General features: G+C 41.0%; 1 protein-coding gene across 10 annotated transcripts in view; it reads left to right on the top strand.

Annotated features, from left to right (window-relative positions):
- The window catches only part of Fam110b (family with sequence similarity 110 member B), a 143,544-nt gene that overhangs the window by 70,587 nt on the left and 45,266 nt on the right, over positions 1-27,691 (top strand). For 5 of the 10 annotated variants that reach the window (XM_021160882.2, XM_029476530.1, XM_029476531.1 and 2 more), the window contains one exon: positions 9,754-9,840. The exons of 1 other annotated variant lie outside the window; for it this stretch is intronic. The gene's annotated coding sequence lies outside the window, so the exon portion shown is untranslated. Of the gene's footprint in view, positions 1-4,736; positions 4,936-9,753; positions 9,841-11,551; positions 11,719-12,027; positions 12,076-27,691 lie in introns of those variants that run through there. 4 more of the 10 variants (XM_029476533.1, XM_029476532.1, XM_021160884.2 and 1 more) reach the window with 4 other exon arrangements.

A 27,691-nucleotide genomic window follows, 5' to 3' on the forward strand; every position in this document is an offset into this window, starting at 1 on the left:
TAAAAAAATATTTAAATTCTACTGTAATTTTTCATGATCACTGTAGCAGGAGCCCAGTAAGATCCTTTATGGGACACAGAGGTTAGTGATGACAGACAAGGACCTGCGAAGGTGCTGTGAACATCCAAAGCATTCCGCAACTTAAGGATAGAGGGACAGTGAGTGTCCAGTGATGACACTGTAAATAGTAAATTTTTATAATTATATTGCTTCATTGTTGCTAGGTTATTGTGTATTATCATTAGGAATCTGTGGTCGACTGTCTAATCTGAAGATTGTGCCCATGGGGATTTATTATTGCTGTGTAGGAACAAGCATGATGACTAGGAATATAGCTCTAGGCGGAACACTAGCCCAGCATATTCAAAGAGACCCTTCTCAAGAATACATATATTAGACCAGGACCATGTGAAAACAAATAGGATCCGAAGTCTGAGCTCTATCCATAACTACCCTGAGCCTGTTATCTCCTTTCTTCAATAAAGGTTAAAATAAAAAAATATTCATCTGGAAGCATTTGGGGAAGCCTCTAGCTGAGGAGAACAAGAACCTTCCAAACCAACATTAATGTCAACCCCTGTAAAAGTATCTTTTACTCTCCTGATTTAATTGTCATCTCTAAGGCTCACTGTCTCAGTCTGTTAACCTAGGTCTAGACCTGGAAGCTTATAGCCTTCATACAATCTTATCTAGGCCTAGAAGGCTTTCAGCCTCTGTGGCTTACTGAGAAAAAGCTCACCTTACGAGCTCTTTCTGAACTCTGATTCAAACAAGCTGACTGATTCAATCTGGCTTCTCTTGAGTTGCTCTTCTTGGCCTCAAACTTGGCAATCTGTTGGCAATCTGTTCTGATCTTCTGATTCCTTCTCATTCTCTGGCTCATTCTGTCCTTACCTATGTCTGGCCTGTTCTTTCTCTGCAACCTACCTTTCTAGAACTGTCCTGGTCAAACTGCCTTTCTCTCTCTCTCTCTCTCTCTCTCTCTCTCTCTCTCTCTCTCTCTCTCAAGTAATTTCCCTTTTCCTTTCTCTTCTTGTGAAAACTGGGCAGATCCTATTCTGTCAAATTTTTCTCTGATTCATCACTTTCTTTGCCACTCAATTAGACATTACTTTCAAACATGGGTGCTTCCTTCTACAAAGTAACTTTACCTTGGGATTAAAGGTGTATATTGTGAATCCAGCCAGAGGGATTAAAGGTGTGTGCTCAGACTGAGCCACATCACAACTAGAAATGGTTTTCCAGTAAACAACACAATATCTTAGTTCACAGTGTGATCAAATATACTGCAACAAAATCCTGGCTTTTAACCACATTGTTTTTAGAGTGCAAGCCCTAGAATTTTTCCAAGGGTAGAAAACTAACATGATTGTCTGGAAATACTCAAAGCACAAGCCACTTGATTTCTAGTCCTCATGCTCCAAGTTTATAAAACCAAAACAGAATTGGAGGAAACTGGAGAAACTGGGTGTACCTGGAAATCCTTGTGTCCTTGAGGGCAACAGTAGAGACTATGCCATCTCCTGCCCTAAGCCCAGTGGGGTGCAGGATGGCTTGTGTATGGTGGAGGATGGCCTTAGTCAGGCTCCCTATTGTTATGCTAAAACACTATGTCCAGAAGCAACTTGAGGAGGAAAGAGTTGATTTCCCTTGCTTATCTCGTGCTACAGTCCATTTAGAAAAGCCAAGGTAGAACCGGAAGCAGGAGCTGTGGAAATTGCTTACTGGCTTTCTCTTCATGGCTTCCTCAGCCTGCTTTATCATACACCCCCAAGACCACCTGCCCAGGGGTGGCCACATCTACAGTAGGCTGGGCCCTCCCACATCAATCACTGATTAAGAAAGTGCGCCCAGGCTTGGATCCTACAGGCTGATTGCAAGGATGCATTTTTTTCCCTCTGTGATTTCCTCTTTTTCAATTAACTCTAGCTTGTGTCAAGTTGATGAAAGCAAAGTAACAACAACAAAACAACAGCAACGAGAATAGGACGGGATCATGAGAGACTGATACAGGAAAGGTCTACAGGAATAAGTCCAGCTGTCATTTAGATTTCCTCAGGACTTCTGCCACTCTTTTACCACTTTGGCCTGGTTTTGTTTCTCTTCCTGTTGCACTTTCCAGCCTCTGTAGCCTCTCACAACCTTCACAACTTCTGACGTTGTCATCACAGAAGCAGCAGAGAATGGTCCCCAATACTGAGCAGCCTCTTAACCCACATAGGTACCTTCAGAATCCTATGCTACACTGCGGTTCACTGAGTCCTTAGTGCTCATTTGTTCATTAATAATGACACAGTGGCCATTTGTTTCCCTGTCAGTGTGGAAGCTCTGGTAGAATCAGAACACTTAGTCCTGCATTGTTCCCCAGCTCAGCCTGCCTTTATACCTAGTGAAAAAATGCTTTTTTTGTTTTCAAAATCAAGGATGAGTTGACTGAAATTCAACAAGAAATGTTTATTACCTGTGTGTGCATGTGCGATGTGCAGGCACTTGTGTATACATAGAGGGACAGATAATGCATTGCCTTGTTTCCCCTCACAGAATGGCCTTATGAAAGACTACTGATGAATTGTTATTCTGCTTCAAACAAATATTGGAATCTGTTGGAGGTTAAGATCCAAGAAAGGACAGTTGCTTCCTTCTCTTGGAAAGTATCTGTTTAATGTCTTCAACAAAATAAACAAGAAACAAATTAATCAAACAGCTTTTTAGTGCCTATTTAGAGCTAGCCGCCTGTTAAAGGAAGAGGAAGGTGGAAACTGTTAGATGCTTCCTAGATAAATGCTTAGAAGTGTTACTAGTCTGCATCCCACAGTCTGCAGAGAGCTGTGCTTCAGTCCAAGGGACCAAGGGAGCTCCTTCTAGATTTCTGCCTTATGAGAACTGTGATGGGCTCTGCCCATCACTGCAGTACGCCAGCAGCCACTTTCCCTGGCAAGCTTCTCATTATCCTGTAGTTCCAGGTTGCTGTGGATGTCAGCATTCCTGCCTGAGCATCACTCATGAATCATCAGCCATGGGGATACATGAGTCAAGCCATTCCTCACGCTGGTTTCTTTTTCCAAAAGAGTCACGTGTTCTTGGTCAGTACTTGTTTTCCATTTCTCTTGATGATTCTTAGGAATATCTGAGCAAATTGCAGTGCCTGTGGAATACAGCAGCTCTTTGTGACAAGTTTTAGCTAAATATCAAAAGAATGGAATGTGTGACAGTAAGAGATTTACACTGCATCCTTGAAGTGGAACTTGGCTTTGTAGAGCAGCCTGTTGTCCAGGAATTAAAAATGAGCAGACTTGCTCAGCTTTTCACCCTATAGAATCTGTTTGGAGGAAGGAGACTAATGCTGAGAGAAGCACAGGTCGGTTCATCTCACAGCTAACGTTGCCTTTACTAGGTGAGCTTGCTCTTCCTCTTCTTTCTAAATTGTAGCTCTGAAGTTTAATTTCTCATTACAAAACCCAAGTACTTCTGAAATGTGTGTTTTATAGTCTACTCTGTTTGTCATTAATGAGATTCACTTATGTTTATAATTTCATATATATTATATATTTCATATATATATTATAATTTCATATATAATTGCATTCGTAGACAACCAAGAATGTTCCATACACAGAGGTAGGGAAATGACTCCAAACTTCAGTAAGTACTTGTGAAAGAACTGTGGTTGGTCAGGCTTGCTGTCAGCACCATTACCATTTATCATTTAATTATTTAATTATTTATTACTTCCCTTGATACAGTTAAGGAAAGGAGGAAGGAGGGAGGGAGGGAGGAAGGAAGGAAGAAAGGAAGGACGGAAGGCAGGTCAAATTATTCCATAAAAATGATTGCTTAATTTTGACCTCATGTGCTCACTGCTTAGAGCGCACTGGTAATAACCTTTTGTCTTGACTCCTTCTGTTATGTCTGAGAGGCAGAGACATCTAGATACTTGTCATGGGTCATACAACTTGGGAATGAAAGTTCTAGCTCGTAAGGCCAGGGAGCACGCTACTAATTACAGCATATGCTTTTCAGTCTATACCAAGCTGCCTCTCACAGAACTTGGCTCCAAGGACAGCATTCTCAGTAAACTGTGTAACAGGCAAATTCACCTTTTAGAATGACTTGCGATCACTTTTTCTCTGTGATCTGTGAATTATTTATCATTATACTCAGGATGATGATCTTTGACACCTTGGTTAGCATTTTTCCACTGTGGATGGAAATCTGCATGGCATTTTAAGCTATATTGAGAATAAATTAATTGATCAGCACTTTTGAAAATTAGTGGCAAATTACTAATCATGGTAAATAAAGCTAGGCTTGGATTTTCTAGCTCCCTCACTAGTATGTCTGTGCCTCCAAATTGATTAGAGTTCTTCAGTGCTGGGGTCTAAGTATAAGTCAGCAGGTAGCACACTCATTGATCTAAATATTCTTTGTTTCTCTAGATGAGAGGGAAATAAGAACGCACTTTAAAATTCACTTAGGGTTTAGGAGGTGATACATTAATCCTTAAAATGACAGAAAATCAAGATGATTGTGTCTGTGGGGTTTAATTTATTAAAATTTAATTTGCTCCCGTGCCTTGCTCCAGTAACTCTTGTGCTAGCAAACTAGCTATAATTAGATTAGCAGCCTGCTCAGTGCTGGTGACAGCCTGTGCCTCAGAGAGCATGTGCTGGACTCCGCATGTGCCTTATCCTCATTGGCTGGCGTTGCTGCTCACCCGCTTGATAGGTTTCCACAGTAATCTTTATGCTGCATTAGAGACGTAGATACAGAGGCACTGTGCTGTGTTCTTGCAGAACATAGGCAAGGTGCTTGGTTGGTTACATTAAAGAAGGAGTCCTACTCAGCAGAGCAGGTGTTCTTTGTTGCAAAGGCTCGGTGGAATAAGGACCTGCAGCTAGCTGCAGGCGGAGGTCAGTGAAGGAGTCTCAGTTCACGGTAATTACTCGAGTCTTTCTCTCTTATGAGCAACACAGCCATGCATGAAATGAAGCGTGCTGATAGTGTCATCTGTCTAATTTGATCTTGCTTTGTTGACGCAGTCTGTGCACTGTGTATTAGTGCTCCATACTAATACACATTCTCGCAGAGAGAGATTGCTTGTCTATTCACGGAGGAGCCTTGTTTTCACCTGAATGCAAGGGTGCATGTGCTGGGAGTGATTCTTATTGGTTCTTTTCGGTTTGGGAAAGCTGGTGTTGCTTCTATCTAGGTGTCTTTGTTAGTGTATGTCAGGGCTGTTGACTTCACTTTGAGTCCTGACTCCCAGATAATTCAAAAACAAGGAGAATTTAGTAGCTAATACTTTAATTAGAGGAAGGCAGAAGGCTTGTGATTTGCTCTCTGGCTTTTAGCTGGAGAAGTAATGTACTATTGTTTCTTCCCAGATGTGTGCAGCCTTCATTTTGGATGGGTTTCTTTGTCTCACCTCTTGTAGTTTCAGTGAAGCTCTTTAGTACAGTGAGTGTTAGCAGCTGTCATTTTTGGGAAATAGACACATGTAGGTATTTATCAACCACGCCTGAGGAAGTATTCACCTCCAGGCTTTGTTCAAAAGATGCTGCTCTTGCAGTTGGAATGTCACAGTAGGGAGATGTGTTCTTACCATGTTCAACAGTTTTTATTCTATTAAGAATTGCCTGATTCATTTTCCAGACAGGGAGATAAAAAACCCTTAAGTTCTGCAATAAAGGTACTCTATTATGAAAGAAAAAATAGTTATTAGCCAGACCAAGGTTAAAAGAAGCACCTGAAACAACCTTGTTTTGGGTTCAGAGCCCCTGCCTCTCTCTCTCTCTCCTAGTCCTTAAACTTGAAAACCGATGTCTTTCTGTGTCAGCCTGCAGACTCCACAGAAACTTGTGTCCTGAGTCACCAGTCACAGGGCTGGCCAGCTGCCACCATGCGTCTGCTATCAGCAGAGAGAGTCATGCAGATTCTAAAAACTGTCAGGAATTGTTTCCTGGTCCTGAAAAGCCAAGATTGCAGTTTATATACTCTGTGAATATAACTTCTCTTGTCTAGGTCTGTATCCTGCTTAAAGCAGTCCAGTACACAGTTTGGGCAGAGAAACACTTCAGGTTACTAACTATACCTCACCATACCACATGCCTTCACTCCCAAATCTTCCTGGGAAGGAATAAATTATCCAGTCAGCATTTACTCAGGTAACAATTTCAAGAGGAAAGTAGAAGCATTGTGGAAGTTCCATGGCCAGTAATGGAGTTTGGCATTGTGGCTTTGATAGCCTTGAGACAGTGGGAAGATGTGCTCAGCTGTGAGACACTGTGGGGGTGAAATGAACACACAGCCATTCTTCATATGACACCTGCTGCATACAAACCTAATCCACCCTCACTGTGGACACTCCCAGCCACGGGCCTCTGAACACCAGCTAGCATCTACTCATAAAAGCAGATTGGTTACTGCAAAGTAACACAACATACACTTCTATCACTTAACTTTTTGTTCTTAATACATTAGGGAGAATCTATGCTTGAGAACAGAAAATAAAAATGGATATTTTCTGACAGTTTAAAATTTATAATCAGTCATGATGGCTTGTTTGTTTGTTTGTTTGTTTTCTACAAAAGTCCAGGCATCTCTTCTGTATGACCATCATTCTTGGCCTGACATTCTTCCTATTGCAGACATAGACAGAACCATTCTTCCTTTTAAAACTTAGGCTCAGACACTCATCTGGGGAGGGATACATTGACGTAGTTATATGATAACTTTATTTATAATATCCTCAATTATATCATAATTATATGTAATAATTATTTATTTATAGGATTGGGATCTAACATAGGGCCCAACTCATGCTGGAAAAGTGTCTGCCACTGAACTATATCCTCAGCCCTTGCTTCCTTCTTTGTCTGCTGGAATACTCCCTACCTCTCTAAGGGAATCACCTTAAAAATAGATAGCTGTTGTCTTTTCATTATTTACTGCGGAGTCACTCTCCCCTATCAGACTGCACAGGGCACGTCCTGTGAGCTGCACCCAAGTGTTGTGTGTTAATGGAAAAGCTAGAAAGTAGTGATGTCTGTGCCCTGGGGCTGAGGCTGGCTCTTCAAGAATCACCATGCCTTAAGGAATTTCTTAGAACCTTAAGTATAAATGTGTGTACTGTGCATGGTCTGCTGATGGCCCATGATGCCAGGTAACATCTACTACAAGGCTGTGTTCATAGCAGAACTAAAAGAAGTTGGTGTTTTTGCAAAGCAACACGAAGACATACACTTTTATCTTCAGACTTACACTTAGCTATTTTGTTCTCTGTACATTAAGGAGAGTCTATCCTTGAGACAAGAAAATAAAAAGGGATTGTTTTCTGATACTTGAAAATTTTATTCATTCTCCTCCTAATTTTGTAGCTCATTGGAAGAAAAGTAATAGCTCTGACCAATCAAAAATAAGTGTATCAGTGTGAACATAAAATATGATACTTTAAGAACTAAAGCATTTTCAGGGGGGTGGGGTACAGTTCAGTTGGTAGAGTGTGATATGCCGCTAAATCGCACGACTGCGCAGGGTTTGAAAAAATAATTGTCACAGAGAAGAGCAATGAGAAGTGCAGCTGCTGGGCACAGGAATTCTGGGGCAGCACTGTTGGTGGCTGTGACTGGACACTTGGGTACCTGTGATTCTGTGATTCCCAGAGAACGGGAAGATGTCATTAGCGGTTAATGAATATTTCAGGGTTGACTCTTTTGAAATTGCCTGGATCTGAAAAAAATTTAAATAGATTTATTCTTCTTTCTATTATTATTTTATTCTGCATAAGAGATGTTTACCATAAGCTAGGCTCTGTTTACTTTTTTTTTTTTTTTTTGGTTGGTTGGTTTGGTTTAGTTTGGGGTGGGGGTGGGGATGAAAGGCTTGACCCTTCCTGTAAGAAGTGCTTCCCTGGAAAGACAGCCATTAAATAACTAGTAGTGGGAGCAGAAGCAGACCTCTGCCTTGATTAGGTGATCCCAGTGTGAAGAACCAGTTTATTACAAGGAGGTGGAAGAGGGGCTTGAAGATGCAGCCTGGACCACAGCTTACTAGTTTTCTCCTTGATACAGCACATCTGCTACTCATGCTGGAAGTATCGTCATGTTCTATTTTCGACACCTGAGAAATATAAACTATCATTTACTCTCTTCCTCTGTTGATTTGTCTCAGAATGCATGTAAGGTTGCTGCCTGGAAATATTTTTATTGTTAATCTGCATCACAGTGGACTTAATAATGTACCCACTTATTTGAAATTCACCTAGAAAGAATCAGAAAACTCTTTGATGACTGTTATATTCTAAGTAATTCAATGATTAATTATAATTAATTTTGGATTTGTTTGCATTGCCATAAAACGTACTTTCTGGTCTTGGGTGCCAATTGATTATTAAATAATTTGTCCTTTATTTTCCAGCTACTCAGTAAAGATCTGCTTGTAAAACCTTTGCCTTTGACTATAGCTCTCTGCTGCACCTTGCCATGACTACGGCATCTGCTTTTCCAGCACCTGTAGAAAGTAGTTTCTGCAAGCTTCATGTGCTTTAAATTTAGATGTCTTTTAAGTCTTGATGAATTGGGAAGGGAGTATAACTTCAAGGGCCAAGAATTTTTGCCATATCTTACTGTATGTAAAGATCACTAAATGAAAAGTTGGTATTGTGTTCATTCTTTAGTCAAAGAACCTGCTAGCCCCTCTTACAGTGCTTTCCCTAACCAGCTTGGGTGCTTTCCTTTTCAAACCTTGAAGTGAGTAGCCTCTATTTGTAACTGTCACAGCACCCCACTGGCTGAGTCTGCAAGACTGCTCCTCTTTGATGCTAGCCTGGGCAGCCAGCAGCACTCAGGCATGATGGCCTGGGGAAGCCACGCTTTTCTTAGGCCTGGCGCGTCTGATTGCTTCTTTCCAGCCTGTCTTCTAAGTAAACATCTCCAAGCTTCTGCCTTGTGTGGGCTTCCTATGTGTGCCACATACTTGCACTGGTCACCCCTGAGCTGAGTCACACTCCCTCCCCCCCTCTTTGGCCTTTGGGTTCCTTGAACAGCCAGGCCAGTTGGCCTTAGGAGCTTGGCTTTTCTCTCTGCCTGGAATGTGCTTCCCTAGGGTTCTCAGCCATAATCCCATTATGCTTTTCTCAGTGCCCACTTGTCAGCAGGACATTGATGGTATCTGTTTTTATTTTGTTTTTCTTCTCCAATTACTCTTCTCTGGATTGTAAATTCCAACAAATCACAGATTTTTGTCTTATACCCTTAGAGCCTTGAACAGTAGTTGGCTCACAGAAAATGCTCAGTACTTGCTGAATGAATGAATGAATGAACGAAGGAAGAGCTACTTTTAGCAGGGACATGAGGTGGCTATCAGGATCTTTGCTCCAGCTTGCTGATTGATGCTTACTAGGTTCTCCCTTGGGTGGGCCTGGGTCTCCTGCTCTGTGGGTGGTTACAGCAGCCAGCGCTGACATTGTGCTTATGTGATTTCTCTCATCGCACTTCATATTGGTCTTTCTGTTCTTGGGGTGAAATTCTCTTCTAAAAACAAAGTAAAGCAGGGGTTGAAATGTAGAAGTGCCTTATAAATAAAATATACAAAAATGAATGCATTTGTGTTACTTGTGTGTCTGCTACCTAGTATTTAAATATACTAGCTAATTTTAATGGAATTACCATTTTCTCTTGCTGAATACATTTAATGGTCTCCCTATTTTTGGCAAATAAGAAAACACTAGCAACCTTCTCTTCCTGTTTGTTTCAGACACCTCCTGCTGCAGAGAGTGCTTTAAGCAAGGAAGGTTTTCCTTGGCTTCTGTCTGTATTCCATAAAATACTCATTGCCTTTTAGGTAAGTGTATGGCTTTGCTTTCATCCATTCTAAGCAGAAGATATTGATTGCCTCTGAAACCTGTGTCATTGTTATTAAGACAAAGAGCCTGAGATCTTAAATATTTTGCTCTCAGACACTAAATAAATAAGTAAGCCCAGCCATGACCAAGATGTTCTCACCAAGGTTTCTCATTTCTTGTCTGTATATGTGCTAATAATTGCCATTTGCTATGGACAGGAATGTTTACCAGTAACCTCCCAGGTATTCAGAAGGCTCTATTTGTGTGCCTGAGTTTGAAGACAACTTAAGAAATGAGCCTCTTTGCCCCTGAATGAGAAGTAAACACACTGAGATTGGGGAAGAGATGAGGATGTGGGTCCTAGGAGCTGATGTGGTGAGCTGATGTGGTGAACTGATGGCCATCATGAGAATTGGAGTGATGAGAACAGAGGCTGAATTCCACTCTAGGGACTGAGACAGAGAGGACCAGATAGATGTTTCAGATCAGCCAGACCTGCAGACCTGGCCTCAAGGTACTTGGATACATAGCCAGCCATTCCTAGGTCTTCTTTCTGGTCTCTCCCACAAACAGAGACAACACAGAAATCTTTCTGTTTCTCCTCTCCTCGTCAAACTCATTTACCGAAGAACAGGCTGAGGAAGGGGATAAACAGTGGCTCGATAGGAAGCAGATGGATCCCTTTCTAGGACAGAGAGCTCAATGTTATCAACCAAAAATGTTGGGATGGAATAGAAAAACCCTATCTCTCTCTCTAGTTGAATCACACATTCTGTGAGACAAGGAGTGGGAAAGGTCTTCCATAGTACCAGGGCCACAACCTCTGACCACATAGCAGGTGAACCTGGCCTTCACTTTGATGGACAGCTTTCTTCCAGCCCCTTCCCAGCATGCACATGTGATATGGCGTCACTTACATAGTCCACCATGCATTTTATGACTACTTCTATTGCATTCTTTAAGATATGCTTGGCTGATGTTATCACTTCTTCAGGAACCTCCCAGTCTAACTCTGCTGCCAAAGAAGAATCGGCCTAAGTAAGGTGGAATTCTGCAATCTACAGCATGGGGCTGATTTTAGGGAAAGACCCTGGCATCCCTCAACACTGCACCCTGAGGTTTATTCACCATTATCTTAGCTGTAGGTTCTCACGTGGAAGCTGGGGCTTTAGTTGGCTGAGCAAAACTCACTGTCTTCTTTCTCTAACCCTGGTAGAGCTAGAGTTATAAAACTGTACCTCAGCACAGGTGGCTTTAGCAGGGAATGCTTCCAACTGGTCCTGTATTCTCCACTCTGCACTGTTCTAGAACAGCAGTGCTTAGCCCATGAGTTGGGACCCCTTTGGGAGTCGAACAATCCTTTCACAGGACAGGGGTCACCTAAGACCATTAGAAGAGCTAGATATTTACACTATGATTCATAACAGTAGCAAAATTACAGTTATGAAGTAGCAATGAATATAATTTTATTGGGGGGGGGGAGCAGTCACCACAGCATTGGAAAAGTTGAGATCCAGTGTTCTAAGGTGTGTAGCCATCCTAGTAAATCCATTACTGAGGGAATCTCCTGAGACACGGTGATAAGCCTGAAAGCTTTGGCACAAACCATGACATTTCAACACCTGCTATGATCCTTGCACTCCTGTTCACATATGTGCCTACATGATGTATATCTATGATCAACAGGTACCTGCTAGGAACAATTGTGCTTGCATCCCTAGAGACAAGAAAATATCCAGGGAGATCTGTGGAACAGGAAGAGACCTCAGCTCTCCCATTCTCGGACCAAGCAGATGGATTGGTCTATTCACCTTTGTCTGTCTACCATCTCATCCCAAATGTCAAATGGGAATAACAGGAAGTCAATAGAGATATTGGTAAGATGTCTAGACATAGGAAGGGGAGGAAAGTATTTGTTACAGTATTGGCACAAGAGAGGAGGTTCTCTTCTTGGTATCCAGGGATGGCAGTCGGGTACCTTCCTGGGCCTAAGTAATTATGTGGCACTTTATCAGAGCTACTGATCCAGATCCTGTGTTTGGATGGTTAGAAAGATTGAACAGTGTGGTTTATCTACATATTAGCTGGGTTATCCATATCAATTCTTAGCCTTGCCCTGGTTAATTCTGATAGGGTCAGGTCAGTGAGTAAAAATTACTTAGATTTGTTTATGTAATCCTTTGCAGTTTTCTCCTAAATGGCATAGAAACATTCTTTTAAGTGCTGCAAGAAATGTAAGTATGTGTTTTGTTTTACTCTTGTCCACGTGCTTTTATCTGCCAATTTCTTTTTGCATCTCGATGGTCCGGTCCGTAACCTTTGTTCCCATCTAAGCTTGTGCATTGTATAGGTTAGCACCCCAATGGTCCTTAACCTCTGTTACTATATAAGCTAGTGCATTATCTAGGTTAGCATCCGTATGGTTCCATCACCAGCATTTTTCAGTGCTCTCAACAGTGTACTTAGAATGATGTTGTTTTTGAGTAGACACTGGGTGCTTGAAATGGCTCCCTGTTCAAAGAAACTAAAAAGGGAAATGAAGGCATGAAGTGATCGAAATAAAATGAACCTACTGTGCTCTTTTCCCCAAATGCCTGTTTAGTTTAATTATCCTAGAACAAGAGAACTCCTGAACGTGTGGCCTATACCATTGTAAAAGAGATGAGGGTACCACTTACTGAGATGAGAAGCCCTCTAGAGAATGCAGCTTCAGGAAACAAACTTATAGCTCCCTTTGCTTTTGCTTTGTTGCTATCTTAATCAAACTTAAGTAACTGATAAAGTCAGTTTCTCTTTGAAAAGTTAATGTCTTCAAAACTTCTGTGGGGTAGATTGTAATTTTTTCATACTGTGCCTACTAGATGCTTGAGAAATCACTGAGAGTAAATTCAGCCCTTGCACACTTTTTGGTGTTAACTGATCCCAACTCAAACACCATGTGAGTTTTTCTCAAACTTCCTCTTTCCTTTGGATTCAATTTTCCTCCATAAAGATCCCTGTGTTCCCTATGGTGACTCAGCCTCCTTTCACACCAGCACCTCTGGCTTTTCTCTTCCCAGAACAGCTCTTTGCCAAGAGAATGACTCAGAGCTCAGGTTCCCCAGCACAGTCAGGTGGGATGCCCCCTGGGCCCTCTCAGCTGACCTTGAGCAAGGTCTCCTCAGGAACCAGGGCAAGTCAGCTTCTGTAATGAGACTCTTGTGCCAGCCAGAGCTTTTTAACAAGAAGGAACAGATAGGGCATTCTTTTGCAAAAGCAGTTAAGGTTTTAAATGTTTATTCTAAAAAGGTTTCCGTAAGAAGAAGTAGATAGCTCATTCTCTAAAAAAAAATTCTCCAGCTCAGGACAGAAAATGTAAGGCCAATTTTTGAGAATTTAGTAAATATTTCTTGTAAGGTTTAAGAATTATTGATCATAATGCTGTCACCAATTAAGATCTCTGACACACTTCAAATGCCCTTTTAATCAAGTAAAAGACTAATTTTATTGTCTTGTATAAACAGTTGTTAATTATCCACAGAGATGGATCATAATAGTATCATGGTCAGGGTAGTCACTGGATTGAATCTACAGAAATGAAGGCCAGGCTGCACTTGAGCTCATAATATGGAAATGAACACTGTGCTGGAGGTGGCTCATACCACATCTGTTCTTCTCTCATACCCTGAAATGAAAGCATTAGAATCATAGTGGGTAGATGAAAGGAAATGGGGCTATGTTCATGAAATTTTCAACAGCATAGCAAGATACCTGGTGTAATTGATATGTAAAGAGAAAAGGTGTACTTTGGCACACAGTTTGGAGGTCCCAGTATGTGATCGACAAATTCATTATTTTTAATTGAGAGTGACATTCTATTGTTAAGTGTGACACAGTAATATGGTCACTTTATCTCTAACAAAAAAAAAAATGAAGGAAAGGGTAGCTTCCTATAGCCCCTTTAGTATATAGAAAATATGTTCCTCTGATGACCTACCTCCCTACTATAGGGCATATCACTACCGAGGAGTAGCATACCCTGGAAAACAAGCCTCTGACACACAGGCCTGTGGGGAACATCAAAAATCCAATTCACACTGTAGCAGGGATCAAAGAGAGTAAACGTCAGGCCAAAGGGCAACCTTGTGAGTGAACCCAGGGCCCTAATGTCAAAGCTGTTTAACCTTGACACCAGTTGACTTCTCTTCAGCAAAAGAGTAACAAATACAACAGAGAACTTGGCTGTGGGAATTTGGACAATGGAAATCGAATGGGAAATAGATATAGAATGATAAAAAAAAAAGAGAGAGAGAAATCAGGATGTCTAGTTTGGTATTAGAATGATTCTATATGTTTAAGAAGGGAAATAAAGAGACTAAAGTTAAGAACTGGTGCATGAGACTATAAGAGCATGCACATTAGAGAAGAAAGCAGGCATAGTGGCTGCAGTGGTCCTAAGCAATATATAGCTTCTTATTTTTTTCTAAATGTCTGAAGTATCTACTGCCATTTCTCCATATGGAGTGAAAGAGTGTTTCATGTACTGAGATGTGCATGGAGGCACATGTGCAAAAGACCACATGGTTGGCAAGTACTAGAGTATATATATATACTCCTCACTCTGCTCTATATCTGCCATAGTGTGAGATGAAATTGTATTAAGAACTCAGTTTTGTTGCATTAGTTCAAGAAATCATTTCTGTTCGTAAAAGTGGGACAGAAAGCCTGACAGTGCTTCAGGTTGTATTCCCTTGTCTTTGGGAAGGTCTTCTTTGTCAGTGAAGAAGACCTTCTATGCCTGGTCTTTAGCTAACATATTCTCCAAGTTTCCCTGTCTTGAAATGTCGTGTGTTAATTGTCAGCTTGACAGAATCTAGAATCACTTGGCAGGTGGGCATCTGGACGTGCCTGTAGGGATTTTCTTCAATAGGATAATTTATGAGGAAAGACCCACCTTAACTGTGAGATCATTCCCTGGGTGAGGGACAGTGGATGGTATAAAGTGGAGAAAGTCAGCTATCATGCATCATAGCTGTCTGTCCCTGATTGTAGACACTATATAACAAGATGCCAGCCCCTGTTGCTTTGATTCCTCCAACAGGATGGGCAAAAGAAATCCTTTTGCTTTAAATTGTTTTGTCAGAGTATTTTATCAAAACAGCAGTAAAAGGAACAAAGACAATGGACCTAATTCTGTATGACACATTCAATGCTAAGTTTTCAGACAAACAACGTTCCCTATGACAGGCAGTGAGCAAACCTTCAGAGAGCAAGCCTCATTGAGTGTCTGATCTTAATATGTTGCTCCTTCATATATCAGGTGCTATAGACCCTTCTCTGAGGCAGTCTGTGCTCTGACCATCTTTCCTTCCCAGAAAATTTTGTTACTGACTTAGCCCATCCCAGTTTCCTGCTTTCCAGTTATCAAATGGAAATTTTTGTTGTCTTACTCCCCTAGTCATCCCTCATTTAACAGTTACCTGTGCCTTAATGCATTTATATTACAGAACCATCACTTATCTAGCATCTCCAGTCTTGTCTTGTCTGAAGTCACTGCCTGTTACTCTTCTCTGCATTACCTGGCTCACTACAGTTAGGGATGGCTTCTTGATTTCTGCTTCCTCTTCCCACTCGTGTGTGTGTGTATGTGTGTGTGTGTGTGTGTGCGTGCGTGTGTGTTTATATGTATGTGTGCACATGCACACGTCCCTGTGAGTTATCAGAATCCAAGAATATTGAACCATCTAACAAATCTGTAATTTATACAATAAATGTCTTTCCAACTTAACATAAAACACCGGTGACAGGCTACTTATAAAGTAGGGAGAAGTCTATTTACATTACGGTTTTAGAAGACCAAAGACATAGTACCTATATCTATTCTGCTCATGTAAGAGTATGAATTACAGAATCCATCACATCTCAAGTCAAAATGATAAGGGTCATTTAATTTCCAAGGTTAGATCCCTGAGACCTAAATAAAGTCAGCCTACCAAAGGTCCCAAACACTTCACAGGAGTGCCACTCTAGAATCAGCCTTCATAAATGGGCTTCTGGGATGTGCAGTTAGCACTCTATGCTACAGTACTGTCTGTATACAAGTGGTGCTGAAATTAGTACTGATTTTTAGCAATTTCATGGTTCATTTCAAACTATATGATAAAATCATTGCAACTTTTCCATTAAAACCACAAATATCAGCTCAAAAATATAAGCAAATCTAAGCAAGCAAGCAGGACACTCTTCTCATTCTGTGGGTTTGGCTAAAGGTCCTGCATCACCTCAGTGTCCTACGAATGCATCAGCCTGCTGAAGAGGATTGGATCTGTTTGCATTTGCAGCTCAGAAGCCTTTCTTGAATCTTTATTCAGTGAAAATGGACCCCATAGGTTTATAGGGAGAGGTACTAGTAGGAACTAGGCCTTCTTGAGGTAGATATGGTCTTGGAGGAAGTGTGTCACTGGGAAGGGGGATCTTGGAGGTTTCAGAAGCTCAAGCCAGGCCCAGTGTCACTCTCTGCCTATTGATCCAGATGTAGAACTCTCAGCTACCTCTGCAGTACCATGATTGATTCTGTGTGTCCATGCGTCCTGCCATGATTGATAACAATGGACTAAGCCAGCCCCAATTAAGTGCTTTCCTTTATAAGAGTTGCCATGGTCATGGTGTCTCTCTATAGCAAAACAAACACCATGTTTTTTAAATGTCCATAATAGATTGGTATCTTAACAAACATAATATAGGAAATGTCACTGGGCGGATGATAATATTATGTTGTCTAGAAATCACAGAGATTCCTGATAGCCAAGAGACTTGCAAGTAGAACCTATGCCTGGGTCAGGCCCACCTTGTGAGGAAAGTTCCATCTCATACTTCCCTCCACAGGGAAGGCTTCTTAGACCTACATTTGTACCTGCTCAAGGTGGCATTGTGTGTGCTCAGAGGCCCTTGAGAGAGTGTCCATGCCTAGTCTTCGGCATTTGTTAGCATGTGAGTACACACAAGGTACTGATCATGATTCATCTGATATTGTTGTAGATTTTGTTCTGCAGCATTCTGGTAAATGATAGACAGGGTAAGAGTAACAAGGTGGCTTTAACTCTGGATCTACTGATCTGGCTCAGTAAAGAGGACTTACATGTTTATGAGGTTAATAAGCCTGATTCAGAAAGAGAGGGTACTGTTTTTCTGCTGCCTTCCTCAAGCTCTGACAATCCTGGAGGAAGGGCATCCTAGTGTGAAGGAGATGAGCCATTAGGCTGTGCCCTTGCTCTAGATCCCAGTGCCTTCCTCTCCTCTTATCCTTGTCACCATGAGATGAACAGAGCCTCTCCACCACAGGCCGCCATGGTGTACTGTGCCATCACTGCTTTAAAGCAGTGTGGGACTTGTCCATTTACTAAACCTCTTGATTCTGTGGACCAAGGCATGGCTTCTCATTTATTAGACATGTTTGTTACATATTCTTCTCAGAGAGATCATACTCATGTCCATATCCATGGCAGGGCTACCTAGCTTTCTGGAGTTCAAATTACCTGACTTCATCTATGGTTTCATCTGGTTTGAGCCTGCCAATAGAGCAGACACTGCTGTGAAGTGCTTTTTGTCATAGGCCTATATAGTTTATAATGCACTTCCATTCAGTAGACTTGAGTGGTGAGGTATAGACAATTGGCATCTCAGCTTTTTAGATGAAGGAGTTGCGTGGGTAAGTAGAAAAGCTAAGCCACAAGGCCATGTATTTCTTTGTTCACCACAGCTCCACATCTAGATGCCTGGGAGCAGAGCTGCCCTTGCTCATCAGGTGAATGGCATGCCACTGCTGAGTCTTAGACCCACAGTGCCAGACTTAGGATTTGAAGTGAAAATGTAGGGTTCCTCCAGCCCAAATTGCTCTGTGTCAGTCTTTATTACAAACTGCTTTTCCATGTCAGCTAGGTGAACTACTGCAGTGGTTCTCAACCTTCCTAATGTTTGCAACTCTTTCATGCAGTTCCTTATGCTGTGGTGACCACCATCATAAAATTACTTCTTTGCTACCTCATAATTGCAAGACTGCCCCACCTGGGGATCCATCCCTTATACAGTCTCCAAACAAACGCACTATTGTGGATGCCAAGAAGTATATGCTGACAGGAGCCTAATATAGTTGTCTCCTGAGAGGCTCTGCCAGAGCCTGACATATTCAGAGGTGGATGCTTACAGCCAACCATTGGACTGATCGTGGGGTCCCCAATGGAAGAGTTAGAGAAAGGACTGAAGGAGCAGAAAGGAAGAACAACAATGTCAACCAACCAGAGCTCCCAGGGACTAAACTACCAACCAAGGAGCACAAGTGGAGTAACCCATGGCTCTTGCTATATATGTAGCAGAGGATGGCCTTTTTGGGCATCAATGGGAGAAGAGCCCTTGGTCCTGTGGAGGCTCAATGCCCCAGTGTAGGGGAATGAGAGGGCGGGGAGGCAGGTATGAGTGAGTTGGTGGGGCACACCTTCATAGAAGCAGGAGGATGGGGGATGGGATAGAGGGTTTCTGCAGGGGAATTTGGGAAAGGGGATAACATTTGAAATGTAAATAAATAAAATATCCAAGAAAAGAAAGAAGACAGAAAAAGGAGAGAGAGAGATAAAGAGAGAGAGAGAGAGAGAGAGAGAGAGAGAGAGAGAGAGAAAGGAAGAAAGGAAGAAAGGAAGAAAGGAAGAAAAGAGAAAGGAAGAAAGGAAGAAAGGAAGAAATGAATAAGAATATAAATACCTGATATTCAGGATATCTGATATACAACTCCCAAAGGGTTGTGACCCACAGGTTGAGAACTGCTGCTCTAGAGAAAACTACAGCTGAAACAAAACCACTTTAAAGTTCACTCAGCACCAAGTTATTACATTCTAAGCTTGTTAGGAGCCAGCACAGAGGTAATATCAGTGAAACCAATACAGGCATGAGCCAGTTGTTATTAGTGGAATGTGATTTGGCTCATAAAAATAATTTGTAGCTTTCCAAAATATTGCTATTGGCCAAGGTCAAGAGTCTTTTTCAGACATAACATTCCCAAACACCTAGTACTTAGTCCTGAGAACTTACAGTCTTTGCCTTAAAGGGATGCCAAATAAATAGAACTAAAGAAAATTTTATGTATTTTAATCAATGCATAGATTATGTCAAAATGTACCCCTGTTCTAATATGTTCGGATTATATCTATGTCATAATTAAGCTTAAGGAATGACCATAATTTAGCTTCGTTGTTAAATCTCACTTTAATGTGTATATGTATACACCTAGTGAGTCTAGATAAAAGTCTTTCTCCCCAGTATTCCTCAGCCATCAACATTATTTGACTGATTTGATAAATTCCCAGTTCCAAATGGTGTTAAAAGTCATATATCTATTGTATAACTCCTGCAATAGAATGATCTTTCTAGACAGGACTGTCTGTCTTTTATAGTGAAATTCTGAACGGTGATTTCCATTTTCTTACTATAAAACATTATCTGTGTTCCCTTCATTTCTGGAAGAGGTTTGAGTATAGGAATTGTTTATGTTTCTTGTTACCTCATTTCCCAAACTTTAGAAAGGTTTATGATTGCTGATTGATGGTGTGCACTGGAATGTATGTGGACCTAGGAAGGAAACTGAGCAGCATCTCAGAATGATGCCTTTATACTTGGTGGTCGCATGCCATAGAGGAAGAGTGTCAGCGTGAAGATGAAGTAGGATTTTATCCAAAACCTATCAAGGACAGTTATTTTTTCCCTTTAACCTTGGCCTTTGGATTAGAGGGCTGTCAAGGTGAGCACTGCTCGTTGGCTGCCTCGTAACTAAAGTCCCTTGTAAATCTGTGGCATTTTTGTTGTTGCAACAGTTTTATGTTCTTCTGTACATAAATATTTTCTCTGACAGCATGAGGAACGAGTGCCATGAATATTCTGTAAGCAGCGGTAAAAATTCTCAGTATGGCTCTGAAGTTTTAGGAGGACAATCAAATGGCCCAACAAAGGACAGAGGAGCTGATATAAAACCTTCATAGCTGATCGGTTTTATCTCACATCTACTGTGGGATCTTAATCCTGCCCATCACAGGCACCCCTTGCACTGTCCTCTGGAGGCAGGGGATGTTAGTATAAAAGGATCATAAAGCATTTAGTCACTTGAAGGTCATCTGTGTCCAGGCTGTTCCTTCTACTGTCCTGAGGAACTGAGGTTCTTTCTGAGCCCTGCTATTTACATTGAGGGTCTACATGGAGATGGGTGGTGCCTTTATCCAATGGCTGCTATCTTTCATTGTGCTTTTGTATATACACTGTCTTCATGGCACCTTAACTTAGACTTAATGGCTAAATGTATTTACAGGGGCCTGGGTGGGCTCCCTTAGCTTGGAAACGTGTAATGGGATCTGCGCTGACAGGCCTTACCTTCTACTAAGTATCCAAAGGGCTTTTCTTTCTTTTTAACTTTTTCCCAATAGAGGCTATGGTTTTGCTTTAGGATTCAATTTGCTGTGAAAAATAGTCCTTAAACAAAACTAAAGCTCATGACAATATAAAAGACATTCATTGAGAGAAAACTAAAGATTATACATAGATTATATGTAGGCTTTAAGAAATAGTAGAGCATCTGAGTTAGTCATTACAGTAGTTTAAATAGTTCTTTATTTACTCTAGACCATAAGGTAAGTTTTAGAAGAAAGCATTTCTAGAAGCAGTACTTACTAGTGTTGGGCCAGCAATGCATAAGGTGCTTGGATTGATCCACCATAGAAACAGGCAGACAGACAAAAACCTAATATTTGCCATTATGATGCTGCTTAGGAAAGTTTGCCTTTTATACATGTGTAATAAATACATGTTTCTGTCCTTCTCATGCATCAACACATTTTGGGTAGCACACCTGCAAGTTGCTAGTTTTTTCTAAATAAAGCTTAAGGTATTTATGCTCTTCAGAACATTCATTTGAGCTACATCAGTGATCTCATATCAATACCTGTAAAGATGGGCATGTGTCAACTCTCCTGGCCCCTACCCGCCCCACCCTCCATATGTGTGCATGCGTTTGTTCGAGCACACCCTCTCACACCACACAATGCCTGAGAAGGGATACTACCTAATCTTAATGTTAGTAACAACAGCAATTATAAACAGCAGCAGCAATAATTATGACATCTAATATTTCCCTTCTTAAAACATTTCCAAGATGTTCTTAATCTCCAGCATGTCCCCTCTTAACAGATGAGAAAACTGGAAGCCAGGTTTCCCTGTGAGGCTGCCTTCTTCTCAGGATAGGTGAGCTTTGAGGGCATAGCTTCCCCTTCCCTCCCAGGGTGGCCATCTGCCCACCATGTTCCTATGTCATCATACTGCGTGTCAGTGTTCCTCCAAAGAGTGACATCTGTTGACACATCTGTTTCCAGGAGTTATATTTGAAGCACAGGAGAGTCAACGTGTTTCTCTGAAGTAAGTCCATGAAGATAGTGCCCTCCTCATTTCAGGGTACACATGATTGCCTCCTCTTCTTCCAGCTGAGGAAAGCCTCTGCCCTATGTGAGTGGAGGGATGTGTGAGTCACTACTATCCATTGACCATGAATCCCTCATCCCTCAGCATTCAGGAGGTTCCTAGGGGATACTGTCCACTCATTGCAGCACACATGAGGTTACATGTGTGTACATGTGGTTACATGTGTCCCATCTTTGGTTTAGCAGCTGCTCCCAAGCCATCACAACAGAAATTTGCAATCAAGGTGGCTATAAGTCATAGCATGACATGAAGTATACTGAGTACCAGCTTATCCCAAAGAAAATATTTCTGATCCCCTGCTGGTCTTTGGTAGATCAAAGAATAGGGAAACATTTAAGATTAGGTAACTTTTAAATATTAATGTCAACTTCTCCACCTGACAGTCTTATAAAAATCAAAACCCAAATTATTATGCTACTTACCCTGAAAACCAAAAATTTAGGCATCTCTTTTCCTAGTGTCTGGTCCCCAGAATACAAGATAAATGTGAACCAATCTCTCCACTGCAAAGCAGCCAGTTGCCATGGAAACAGCTTACTAGTTTATAAACCTGGTTCCTGAAATTTGAACTTTATACTAGTTTTAGGAAATAAAAATTCATCTAGAATCAGACTCTGGTTTTATTTTTTTAAGCATTTATATAAAATTGCAAATATCAGGATGCTATTAAATGTGATGTAAGTAATACTAAGGCAGGCTTACTATTGTCATGAGGGCTCCCCCATTACTGTGCCTGACTGAGGCTAGCATTTCCACATCCTGCTTTCGGCTTGGGGAGAACATCTGGAAGAATGTAGTGTTATTTTTTTCAACTCTTCTGTTGGTGCTTTTTTTTTAAACTTTAAATCCTAACATGCTTATGGAGAGAGATGATCCTTATCCTGCCTGTGTCAGTGCTGGGAATGCATACATACCTTCACTTTCCTCATTGACAATAGGTTTTGTAGTAGTGTTTCTTTGCTTGTTCATTCCTTAATGAGAGGGTGAGAGAAATCTCAGGAGTTGAACAGAAGTCTTCAATGGTTGATGATAATGAATTGTGGTGCACTTAAACATTTAAATATAATTTTTAAGATGATACTGAGACCATCCAAAATTTTTAAATGCTGGAAGTTTAAGTTCTGAATAAATAGCAGCATGAAGCATATCATTAAAACTTGGGAAAGCAAGCTTCCTTTCCATGTCTGCTCCACTCTTCCTTACTTCCTGACTCCTCTGATCTCTGTCTCTGCTGGGCATGCTTAGTGTTCTCATATACTACATTAGTAGGCAGACACATTGTTAAAATGTATTTCTCAGTAGTCCTTTACTACTACATTGTAACGTGATTGTGGTGGACAGATGTTTCCAGCCAACAAGGCAACCATAATTCTAAATGGAACAGGACCTAGTGCCTCTAAGCACTATTTGTACCTGTTGGTGCCTGCTTCCTGTAAGCTGCGAGTCTACACTAGGTCCCAAGAGGCAGGAGCCACTGTCTCAGTGAGAATCCCAGAACACAGGGAGAGCCATGTGTAGAGCTACAGCAGTAGCTGACTATTTCTGCTGTTTCCAAGGTCCACGAGCAGCATTTAAAACTTAAAAGTCTCCAATGTTAATGTGAATTGTAGTTATTCTCTAGACCACTGCGTTATTTCCTTCCTCAATGAGAACTCAATTTTAATAGAGGCCAAAATGTCTGTTGACTTGCTTTTTCTGCTGTGACCTGGGCTTCCTCAGTATGCATTTGCTAGGTAAATAATTGAAAGGCTAGTAGGAGACATCTTTTCTCAGACTACTCATATTGCAGTCTTTGATGTTCCTACGGCATTCATCTTTCAGGATGTACCTGGCAAAAAACATGATTGGGTGATATTTCTTGGCATGTAATGTAGAGTTATGGTAGAAAGGTAGATCTACCCGCTTTCTCCAAAAATAGTAACAAAACTTTTACAACCTAATGTTCAGGGTTGAGGGTGGTGGCCATGCTGCTGCTGCTGTTCCTCCTCCCCCTCCCCCTCCTCCTCCCCCCTCCCTCTTCCCTCCCCCTCCTCCTCCTCACCTTCTTCTTCCTCTTCATCTTCCTTCTATATTTTCATGCAACCTATTTTGATCATATTCATCCTCTCCAAATCTACACTAATTTCCTTTCCCACCCAACTTTATGTCTGCTTAACCCCATCAAAGTCAATTTGTTCTGCCCAGACATTCTTGGATGTGTAGCCTTCCACTGGAACACAGTTGACTGATCAGGGGCTCTATTCCTATAGAAAAGTGACTCTCTTCTAGTAGCTCACAGTTGCCATGCTGGGATTTGGACTGGCTTGGGCTTGAACAGGTCTTACACACAGTGTCACAAGGTCTACAAGTTCATATGTGTACCCACCTTGGTGTAGCCAGAAGACACTGTTTTCTTGTGGTTTCCCCCTTACCCTCTTCCCACATCTCCTTTGCAACGATCCCTAACCCTTGGGGTAGGGGTGCAATACATATGTTCCACTTAGGACTGACCATTACCTAGTTGCTTATTCTCCCTCTACTCCTTGACAAGTTGAGAGGCTCTGTGTCGATCATCATCAACCACAAACAGCAGTGTCTCGGATGAGGGCTGAATGTTGCCTTAATCTATATATGATAATGATGTTAGGAGTTGGTTGAGAGCACCTGAGAGAAAACTATCCATTGAAAGACAGCAGTTGTACATATTTTCAAGTAATATAAATGTATTATATGTGTTAAAAATAAACTTCTTTCTAGCTTTCTGTGCTATAAGATATTATTTTAATCATTTTAAACAGTTACTCCTGTAATTTGTCAAGTCTTTATTTTCATAGGATAGGTGCTGTCAAGAATTTATTATACTCCGTTTTCTTTTACAGTATTATTTAAATGTTTGAAATTGTGTTTGTTTCTATGCACATGTAACCACTCGAATATTCCAAAAGGTAATATTCCAGAGAGACTCTCAGGTGGAATGTCTCAGCGACATCTTCAACATAGAAAACCATTTCACTCAACGTAAAAACATGGTGCCTGTCTTCTGAATGTACAGCTTACATTTTAATCGGTGACTTTGCATCTAGCACATCATACTATTGGATGTGTTGAAGAGGTTTCAGGCGAGCAGGTGTCTTCCCCATAGCCTAATTTATAATAAGTGAGCTTGTGAGCTTCCTCTGAAATGTGCCTATCAAGCATACAGCCCAAGACTTGTTGGGAAACAAGTGGACTAGTTGCTTTGAAAAACCAAATCTTAATATGGATAATGTGACAGTTTACAAGACTTGCATTTTCCTAAAAGTACTTTGAGTTGCCTGTTACCAAAGATTGGGGCAAAGCCCTGCACCAGCATTGTGTCACAGCTCAGTTGCCTAATGACATTCTGGCCTATCAGGCAAGCTACTTCACTGTAGTGTTCCTCGGTTTCTCCGGGGTTGTGTGATTCAAGGGAGATGGTGTATATGAAGTGCCCAGTGTCTGCTGTTTTCTACCTGATTTTTTTTTTTTTTATTGAATGTGAAAGTATGGATTCATTTTCAGATTCTTATTTTTATTTTTCTTGTATTTGGATATTCTTTTTAATTTCAAATGTTTGCAAAGCTTGGGGAGCTGGTGGTTTTGTTATCAGCATAAATAAATTAACAATTCTCTGTTCCAGCTTGTTGGGTTCGAACAATGTGTCTAGTGGATTTAGATTGCTCCTAATCATTATTTTTTGCTCACATGATTCTAGTCTGTGTGGTTTCTAATTAATTGTGCTCTAGTTTCAATAAAAAACAGTTTCCCAACACCATAGTTCAAATTTAGCCAATAATAACTGTGTGTATACAAAATGTAAACCTGAGAGTCAGCTCTTCCTTCCACAGATCCCTGTGCAAATAGTGATGCCTGGCCTCCACAGTGCGTGGTGATGGCAGGTCTTTCCTGACCTTGGAGTCCCACCAGTGGTGTGACTGTGGTCATCTTCAGGACAGTGCACAGACAGGAGTGCTGTGGATGTGTGGCCTCCTTGTCTCTCAGTGTTGACTCATGAGAATTTGGACAGAAACAGACACTTAACAAGAGAAGACTGCCAAGAGTAGGTCAATGTGGGAAGGCGATACAGAATAATAAGGAAAAAGTGGTGCTTCTGGGGGTGAAACTTGAACCACATTTATAGGTGCTTGCCAGTGTACCAGATCTTGTTCCTAGAGACTATTGCCAAACAAGAGTAGCTTAGTGAAGGCCAAATTAGTAGCTTATGAGTAAGGAATGTTGTGACATGTCTCAGTAAGATTTTCTTTTGCTGCAAAGAAAGACCATTAACCAAGCAAGTCGGGGAGGAAAGGGTTCATTTACACTTACACTTCCCTGTTTTCATCAAAGAAAGTAAGGAAAGGAACTCAGATGCAACAGGAACATGATACAGAGACAGGAGCTGATGCAGAGACCATAGGGGGTGCTGCTTACTGACTTGCTCCTCATGGTTTTCTCAGACTGCTTTTTTATAGAATACAGGACCACTAGCCCAGAGAAGACACCAGCTGCAATGGGTTGGGCCATCCCCATTGATCACTAATTAAGAACATGCCTTACAGTGAGATCTTATGGGGGCAGTTCCTCAACTAACCTTCCTACCTTTCAGATAACTCGAGCATGTGTCAAATTGACATAAACTAGCCAGCACAAGATGCAAAGGATCAGCTGTACCAGAACAAATAGACAAAGACCAGTGCCATCACTGAGCTTGCCAACAAAGAAGTCCTCAGAGACAGACTTGAAAGTTACTATAACTATAAAGAGCTAAGTGGGAGCTGACTCTGACTGAAAGGACAGAAGTCCAAGTATAGAAGAGATGCTCACTACATTGTGTGTACTGTGATAAGATAAAGAAGGTAGGCTGTATTCCAACCTGTACTAATAAGGAACACAAACACACACATACACACACACACACACACACACACACACACACGAAAATTCTCAGTGTGCTTGTCAGTTATAGTGTTTTAAGTTATCTTCATTATGTGTTCATTATAATGATAGGACATATTTAAGAGTCACAGAACAGTCATAATTTTACCATTAAGTACAAATTGCACAGCTCTCATTTATATGGTTATTTTTATGCTTAGAACTTTGCAAAGCAAACACTGTCATGAAAGACAGGAGCTGCCCTTGCCATTTTGTTTTAGATTGCTAAAACACTAATTCACCCATAACCCTTTGTATTTGTAAGCATTTCCAAATACACTGGTGTCTTTTTAAAGGCAACCCACTGCCTGTTGATAATGTAGGTGATTATTTCAGGGATCCTCTTAGATACCAAACCCTCAGGGATCACTTATGTAAAATACATAAGTGTTTGCATATATCCTAATACATACTTTCCCATTGGTTTTAAATCATCTTTACATGACTTTTGATACATAATGCAATGTGAATACTTATTAAACTCTGCTGTCTGGGGAAGAGTAACCTGAAAAATCCCTAGATAGGTTTAGTCCTAGCAGATTTACCTCTTTCTTAATCCATGCTCCTCACTTTGGAGCCATGAATGCTGACCTCACAGATTCAGGCAGGGAAGTATAGTCACTGCTGCCTTCTATTTACCGAGCACTGGACCTTCTTATATCTGTCATGTTAAAGGGTCAGAAATCTAAAGCCTGGATATTCAAAGACTTGTGTTTCTGTGGTACTTTTCAGTGAAACGTTTTATAGTCTGAAGTTTATTTTGCTCTTTGTATGTCAGAGGAAGGGCTTTACTAACACAGTCCACAGGCAGATGGCCATAGGCAGCTCAAATTCTAATGACAGTTCTAGTCTCATGGGGGCTGTGAATCCTTTGCTAGGATAAGTCATCAAGATTCAAAGTTCATGATGTTTTTTTAATATGCATACAATTTTTATTTTTAAAAGTCTAAAATAATTAAAGCTTGTATCATTCAATCTTATAATATATAACTATAAAACCTCAAAATCGATTGATCTTGGAAGATGTTACCATAATGAATAGTATAAAGAGATCCCGGTGTTTTTAGTTTATTCATTTGTAGGCCGAGGGAGAAAACTTGATTACAGCTTGTAAGACAGTTCCCAGCACCCCTGGATGCCTCATTCTACTGTGCTTCAGAAGGCCCTAGACTACCGGATGCTTGCTTACATGCAGTATGCCCTGTTATCTGAGCAATGTCTGTGCTGTCACAGGTTGGTTAAATTGCACTAAGGGATGCATTTCAGCGTCCATCTGGGAGTGGGATCTTTCCATACTAACTTTTCAGTGCTTTACTAAAGTGACTTCTGCAACAGACAAGAAACAGTGGCTTTTAGCCTTTTGAGGTTCAGCCCTCTTGTAAATAAAAACTTACAGTTAGCTTCATGTAATATATCTTACATTCACCA

The sequence above is a fragment of the Mus caroli genome, chromosome 4 (assembly GCF_900094665.2).
Source record: "Mus caroli chromosome 4, CAROLI_EIJ_v1.1, whole genome shotgun sequence".
NCBI classification, from domain to species: domain Eukaryota; kingdom Metazoa; phylum Chordata; class Mammalia; order Rodentia; family Muridae; genus Mus; species Mus caroli.